Here is an 8,594-nt window from a genome sequence, read left to right as displayed (position 1 = left end):
TCAGTTATCACTGATATTAGCCCCATTGGTATCACAACCATCCTCTTCTTCATAGCTACTGCTTATGTCGTCATCTTCACTGCCTCTCAAATCATCACAACCATCATCATCTTCATCAAAGTCATCACAGATATCATTGTCATCATCATAGTTGTTACTGTCATCCATCTCATTGGTGTCATCATCATCATCATCAGTGACTATGTTATTGGCATTGCTAAGCATTTCAAGTGAGTGAGTGGCAGCATGTGATGATGCAGAGACCTAAAAAAGATAAGTACGTTTGAAATGTTTTAGTCTTCAAGTAAAAAGAGGTATACAATGGATTCAGGTTTTTTCAGAGTACTAACTATTTTTTTTTGGAAAACTAGGCTCAGGTTTGGTGAAAAATACTACATTTACCTGATGATGACGGGCATCAAGATTTGCTAGATGGTTCATTAGATCAGCAGGTGGTTGCTTCTTAAGATCTTCATAAATTCTCTAAAAATTTGGATGTGTAAGCATATGAAATCAATGCATATGATCAATAAGTAGTTACATGAGTGAGGGATGTTTATTACCAGCATAAGCTCACGATTAACACCATTTTCCTTAATGAGAATCTCATTATTCTCGTTCAATTTCTTATTTGTTTGTTTCAAGGCATCATTCCTCTCCTTCAACTGCTCATATTCATGTACCATATTTTGATAAGTAGCAGTGCTTTGCTGAAGAGCGATGTGATTTAGCTATTGCTGCAAGTGCTTGCTTATCCACACAACCATCACCTATTGGCACTCTGCCATGGGCCATTCCATGTTCCATGACATACAATGCTTGTACATCCAGATCTTTTGAATTCTTAGGTAGCTGTGTTCTTGTACTGTAGTTAGCCTGAAACAAAATACTAGAGCATTTATATGTAGTAAGAAAGCAGATACTTGCCTCCCTTTCTCTTTTAGGCTGTTATGATTAAAATGAACTATAATGAGGGTCAGACAATGTATTTTCTGTAGTTTTATTAGCTGTGAGTATAGGAACAAACCAAACACCCATATTTTTCAGTTCCATGTGTATGTGCAGCCATGAGTATAGAAACAAACCAAAAGAACTTTTGTGAAATACATACCAAACGTTTTTGTGCTCTCTGACTAGGAATGGGCGTGCTTATTCCAGTGTTGTACACTTTTTTGAATCTAGACTTCATTTCAGCATATGTGGTCACAGTGCCAGCCTTATCAGGGCCAAATTTATATTCCTACATGACCACCAAGTGAATTTCTTAATCTTTGACAATTGTGATTTCATACAAGACCACGAAAGAACAAGGATTTCATACCAGCAATTATTGTGCCTCTCCAAATGGCCTCGGACCTTCTCTGTTCTAAGCAGCATCTTTAGACTTTAGGCGTGAAGCTTGAGCTACCTTCCGCTTATCCATGTACCTCTTACTTGCCTAATACTTTGACAGAAAGCACCAAGCATCTTGAGCACACCACTCTAGCCTGCTGTTTATGTGTTCTTCTTCTGTAAGATGTATGGTGCGTGCTTGATTGTCATCGCAATTTTCATAAATCTTAATAGCATCCAAACGAGTTTGATATATCAAATCAGAAACTCTTTTCACTAGATACACATCCAATTTACGACCAGCTTTTCTCACATCAACTCGAGTTACCTGGAAAACTCTCTACATACATAAAAGAGGAAAAGTCAGGTATTTCAAGTCAAATAGTAGAGAGGAAAAAGGGTACATGATGGTTACTTTCATTACCCAGAATTCACACTTAACTAGCTTGGCATATGTTACTCCAGCGTGATCCTTTTTAAGATAATAATCATGCCATGACATTGCTGCCCGTCTTTCAACAAGTCTGCCTTCCTCATCACGGATATCGACCATACCCGAGTATAGCCGTCTAATAATAACTCCAACTTGTGAACCATACTTGTAGTCTCTAGGGTTGTAGTTCACATAGGTGAATTGACTGCAACTAGCTTATATCTTGTCATTTTATTTCAGACCAGCCTAACACTACCAGATGGCATACAAGATATATTTTCATCATGTACCAACATTGGTTCTAGAATGTTTCTAAGAAACAGTGTATCAGATTTGTTCTCTCTGGCAAAACAGTGAGATTACAAAGAACATGGCTCCTCATTTATTTTCTTAAGCAAAAAATAAGAATAGGACACAGGGATTAACTGTCCATGATTAAAACTTGTTAGCTCAATGTAATGTATGATGTTATTAGCAACAACCAAAAGCAGGGACATAGGCATACATATATTATCTAGATATCATGTGCATGTCCTAGTACCACAAACATCTACATGTACTAGTTACAAAAGGGTTTCAGCAGCAAAAAAATGATAAATATTGAACCAACAGTGCACATCCTACAACTAGTAACACACTGGAGGTAGCAGAAAAAGTAGCAAAAATGTTTCAGTAGCAAAGAGTAACACATATACGCACCGGGTACCCACAGGCTTCAGCGTGACCTTGTCATGAGATGGAAGCACTCTCAATTGTGTCAAATTTCTTTTCCCTCTCCCTTTTGCCTTTTTTGTAGGTACATCCCTAACCAATAAAGAGCCACTTGCACCATCATTGGAGTCAAGATAACCACCGGTGCTCATTTGTGCGTCGATCTGATCATCAGCGACTCTTTGAGAGTTGACAGTGCCACCATCAGCAATGGTCTCTTGAGAGTTTCCATTGGTGGCTCTTTGAGAGTTGGCATTGCCACAATCAGCATTGATCCCTTGGGAGTTCCCATTGGTGGCTGAGCATGGCCTCTTTTTGCAAGCTCTTTTGCAAGCTCTCTGTGTTGAAGCCTGTACATATCCTGCATTATTACAAAATATACATTAGATTGAAATACCAGGAGGTGACATTCAAAAATATGCTATTCTCCGTCACTTAATCAGATTGAAATACCTTTTCAACTATCAACAGCAGCAGTCGCCCTTTTCAACTAACCACAGCAGCAGCCCTGCAAGTAGAATACTGGAATCAGATTTTTTTTGACAATTAGCATATCAAAAAGGAAAATGAGGGGGTTGATCATGAACACTTGTTACAGATTCTTTTTTCAGAATATATATGAGAGACAACACAAATACAATAAGTGAAAACTTCTAGCAGTACATTACTTAGTAGTACAACCAAGTTTATTTGATGAAAACAATATTCTAGTAGTACAACCAAGTTTATTTGATGAAAACAATATTCTAAAAATCATCTGGGTCATTAGGTGCATATTCAGGCAGATCATCTTGGTCATCTTCTCCATCTCCATCTCCATCTCCATCAGACTGCAGATCATCCATATCTTCATCTTGAGCTTCAGTATTCAATTTGCCCAAAAATACGAGATCATCTGGATTGGTTATCTCATCAGAGACAATTGGAACTATGTTGTCTAGTTCAGCCCCTAAATCAATGACAAGAGAGCCTAGCAGCCCATCCTCTTGATAGAACGATACTTCTATTGGCTCATTAGGAGGATTTGAGTCATCATTGGTGTCATTTGCCGGAATATAGTTTCGTGGAGACACAATATATACAACCCACCAATCCATTAGATCAGATTTATCATTGCATGCATAAGGCAAATAATAGACTAGCTTAACTTGACTAGCCATGACAAATGGTTCAAACACTTCAAGTCTAGAAGAATGCTTGATCTCCACCAATCCTAAATTTGGAGTACGCCTTGTTCCATTTGGTGTGGGATCAAACCAGCAACAATCAAACAACACCATCTCTAGCTGCAAGTGCCCTTCCCATTTTATTTTTACGATATCCTTAATAATACCATAATACTCCAACTCGGTTTCATTTTCATCAATACAGGGCACACAAACTCCACTATTAACTGTGGTAAATCTGGGTTTTGTTCTCTCATACTCTTCAGAACGAAATCTATACCCATTCACATCGTAAACCCCATAGCTGGTCACCATTCTACGAAAACTAAATGATATTTCACGCAATGCACTATCAATAGTAGGATTTTGCAAGCACTGCATGTCAACAGTAGTAAAAGTGTGTTAGTTTTAGGAGTATACAGATGGTATTAATGTGAATTATTAGTATTCAGCAACATTACTTCTTCTTTGAACCAATCAAAGAAGTTAGGACCATGCTGCCCACGACTGTTTTTCCATCCTTTCAACCGTAACTCGCGGATCTGGTCATGTCTTGGTCTACTTCTACTCTTCCATTGCTCCTTATCAAATTTTCTAAGAGGCCAAAAATAAGTTAGCTAGAGTCAACAAACTAGATACAAAATATACTAGGACTTAAGGTTGAACATGCACGTACTGGAAGAATTCATCCATCTCCGGCATGTTTGTCAAAATGTATAAAAAAGCAGCCTCATACTTCTCTTTTGGCAGCTCATGAACACCCCGAGGCTTCATGCAATGGCCAGGGACTTGAAAAAGTCCAATGTCACTTGAGCTTTTGAAGTTAGCAGCACCATCATCATAGCGAGGAATCTTGTTTCTAATTGACCGAGCTTGGGACCTAAACAAGAGAGTGAGGAAATTTGTTGCCTCCTCAACTAATTGAGCCTCAACAATGCAGCCCTCAACACATGCCTTATTTTGAACTTTGGCTTTAAGTTTTTGAATTTTCCTACATGAACCGAAGAAAGCATTAAGAGAAGGTTATTTTTGCTAAAGACTTAGTATAGCAAGTTATGTTTTTTTTACCTCTCATATGGATAATTCCAACGGGATCTCATAGGCCCTCCTAGTCGAGCCTCACGAGGAAGATGGATTATTAGATGTTGCATAGGATTGAAGAAACCAGGAGGAAATATCTTCTCCAATTTGCAAATCAAAACAACTACTTGCTGCTGCAATGAACATATGGTATCCTTGCTCAACTCTTTGGCACACAATTGTCTATATAGAAAGCTAAGCTCAGCCAAACACAACCATATGCTATTCGGAAGAAATCCACGGATTGCAGCAATGAACATATGGTATCCTTGCTCAACTCTTTGGCACACAATTGTCTGTATAGAAAGCTAAGCTCAGCCAAACACAACCATATGCTATTCAGAAGAAATCCACGGAATGCAACAGTGAGTAAGCGCTCCATGAATATGTGGTAATCATGGCTCTTTAGGACAAAGATCTTCTTTTGTAATAGGTTAACCCCTCTTCTAATGTTGGCTGCGTAGTGTTGGGATACAAGGTAGTCTACGCTAGCGCAAAACAAAATTTTTTTACCGCGTAAACTAAGAAAACTATCGTATATGGATCACGGGATTACCACTCGACGCACAGATGCGGAAGTTGTAGAATCGTGTCGGGGCAGCGAAATCGATCAACGTAGTCGAACACATCGACGTCGAGCAGCTCCTCAGCAGCTCGTCCACGTACAACGAGGTTCTCCTCGTGCCGCGGCTCGTCGTCGGCTCGTCCTGGCTCGTCAGCGGCTTGTCCAAGTGCTGCAGGTGCAACACCTCCAAGGTATTCACACGTGCAGGGAGGAAGCGTCGCAAGCCAGACTGCTAGGTCCGCGAGTTGCAACGAGGCGAGGGCGTCGGAGGCGCTGCAGCTGTGGTTCAGCCAAAAGGGATCAACCCTAGAGCGCCTCCACCCCTCTATTTATTAGGGTCTATGACGAGCCTCTAGGTCGAGGCCCATTAGTACTCCTAAACCTAGTCCAATTCAGATCATATCCGAATTAGGCTTCCAACCCTTTAAGTGTGTGACCCTATAGGTTCATATGCATATAGACATGGCCCGAGTATTCCTACTCGGCCAATAGTTAGTAGCAGCCTCTAGCAAGATGTGCTAACTCCTATACGCACACGAAGATCATATTAGACGAACCATCACAACATTACGTACATGCTATTCCCTTTGCCTCACGATATTTGGTCTAGCTCCAAGCCAACCACTCTTTCTTGATGCTGTGATTCAGAATCCCTTTCTAGGTTAACTCTTAACCTCACGTAGCATGGCCATGCATTTTCGGATTCGATCACTCGAGGGGCCCAGAGATATCTCTCTCAAATAGAGAGGGGCAAATTCCATCTTGACTGACCATTCCTCACAGCATGCTTCTTGACAAACCCGAAAGCTACCTTTATGGCTACTCAGTTACGGTGTAGCGTTTGATAGCCCCTAAGTAAGTCGATCCACATCTTGAGTACATACGACAGTCTCAGGTCTAAGGACAAAGCGTACACGGTGTGTGAAGATAGAACTACGTAACTCGCGTTGGGTCAGTCCTAGCACATGTCTCCATATACGTCTACATTATTAGTTTGACATCTCCATATCCATGACTTGTGAAATATAGTCATCAACTAATACATGTACTAGTCTAATATTTATGTGTGTCCTCACATGAACTCCTACTAGGGACAACTTTTAGAATAACTATACAAGTAAAGAGTTTCACACACAATTCACATACTTGCAAATCAATTCAAGTAGCCTTTAATGGATATTCAAGGAACACAATATAAAACATGGATACAAAGGAATATCATCATCTCTATGATTGCCTCTAGGGCATACCTCCAACACGTAGCCATCAGGAAACTTAAGTTCTTGAAACCATTTAAGAATTTTTGGCTTGTCATCCTTACTAATGCAAAATAGGGCTCGTGGCTTGTCCCACTTCCCATTTGCCTTCAACTTCAAATGTTGTGATGGACGATTGCAAATATCAGCTACATTTTTCCTTGCCTTGGCATTATCCTTAGTCTTGTCTAGTACATTAAAGCAAGTATTCCATATAGCTTCAGCTACATTTCTCTCATTGTGCATCACATCAATGTTGTGTGGCAACAATAATTTTTGAAAATATGGAAGTTGCCAAAGGCCAGAAACATGGGTCCAATTATGCAATGTACCATAGTTTTTCTTGTCATCTACGAATTTGCTCATTTGGGCAAAGATTTCCTCCCCTGTTAAAAGCTTTGGAGCCTCATCAAGAACCACTGTGTCCTTACGAAATGCATTATTTTGGAATCTGAATTCATGGTCTATAGGTAAGAAACGTCTATGGCAATCAAACCAGCAAGCTTTGCGACCATGACGAAGTGTAAATGCATTACTATCACTTAAGCACACTGGACATGCAAGCCTACCATTTGTGCTCCATCCAGCAAAGTTGCCATAAGCAGGGAAATCATGGACTGACCATAGATAGGTTGCTCGCATTTTAAAAGTTTTCTTCAGTGAAGCATCCCAAGTGTTTACCCCTTCCTACAAACTCAATAATTCATCAACTAAATGTTGCATTAGAATGCCTAGTTTCTTTCTAGGATGTTCAGGACCTGGGATCACAAGGGAAAGAAATATGTACTTTGATTTCATGATTGTGCATGGTGGAAAATTCAATGGGGTAACAAACACTGGCCAACAAGAGTAAGGTGCTGCCAAGAAACCAAAGGGGGTAAAACCATCTGTTGCAAAAGCAAGACGCACAATTGTAGGGTCACTAGCAAAGTCTGGAAAGTCTTTGTCAAACTTTTGCCATGCTTCTCCATCACAAGGGTGCACCATTTTGCCACAAGTGCAAAGCTTGTGAGAACGCAATAGCTTTGCCGTATTCTTATGCAAATATAACCTCTGCAGCCTATCTGTGATGGGAAGGTACCGCAACACTTTACATGGCACTCGGCTATTACCTTCTTCATAGCAAGACAAACCACAAACATCACACTTGTCTTTGCTTTGATTATCTTTGTAGTAAAGCATGCAGTTATTATAACAAACATCAATTTTGACATATGCCATACCAAGACCCTCAAATAGCTTCTTTGACTGATAGAAGTCATTGGGCAACTGAGATTCTACAGGCAATAGTTCATGGATTAATTCTAAGTTTGCCTCAAAGTGTGCAATTGACATGTTATATTGTGCTTTCAATGCTAGCAGGGCATGCCATACCAGATAGGGTTGAGTGTGATGTATTCTCATGTACTAATTGATCAACGTTTTGTACCATCCTATAAAAAGCTTGAGCATAGGCAGGTGGCTGCTCATCAATTAGTGGTGGATGTTCACCAACTAGGCTAGCTAACATTTCATCCATGTGGTCAATTTCAGCAAAATTCTCATCATGTCCACCTTCAACATAGGTACTATCAAGTCCCTCGCCATGTTCTGTCCATATTCTGTAGTCTTCCTTAAAGCCAACTCTACACAAGTGCATCTCTACCGTTAACCTGTTGTGCCTAACACAATTGCGACATACTGCGCAAGGACACTTAATGGTGCCATCTTCAACTACATTAGGCATAGAGAAGGCACGATCCGAAAACTGGTTGGTGTTGTTTATCCAGTCATTAGAGGGGGCTGTGTACGAGACCAACCAGTGTACATCCACTCATGTTCTGTCATTCTTTTTTCTGTGTACGAGGCAAATGTTGCATAGCATAGCATGAGTATCAAATCTTGCAAAATTGACACTAGACAATATAGTTTATATACTCTTGATTAAGTTTAGTGCAACACTAAGCAAAACACAGTGTGACATGCATCAGGCATCCTCATATGGGTACACCACAGCACAGAAAATTTGGGAGGAAAGATGAAGCTTTATTACCTCACTCCGATTGGAAGCA

At 40.1% G+C, this 8,594-nt stretch overlaps 1 pseudogene; it reads right to left on the bottom strand.

The window, feature by feature from the left end:
- On the bottom strand, positions 1-8,370 carry LOC140222598 (uncharacterized; annotated as a pseudogene).
- Between the last annotated feature and the right edge of the window lie 224 nt (positions 8,371-8,594).

The sequence above is a fragment of the Setaria viridis genome, chromosome 4, assembly GCF_005286985.2.
Source record: "Setaria viridis chromosome 4, Setaria_viridis_v4.0, whole genome shotgun sequence".
NCBI lineage: Eukaryota > Viridiplantae > Streptophyta > Magnoliopsida > Poales > Poaceae > Setaria > Setaria viridis.
The sequence above is the reverse complement of the archived record's forward strand: the minus strand, read 5'-3'. Positions and strand labels throughout refer to the sequence as shown.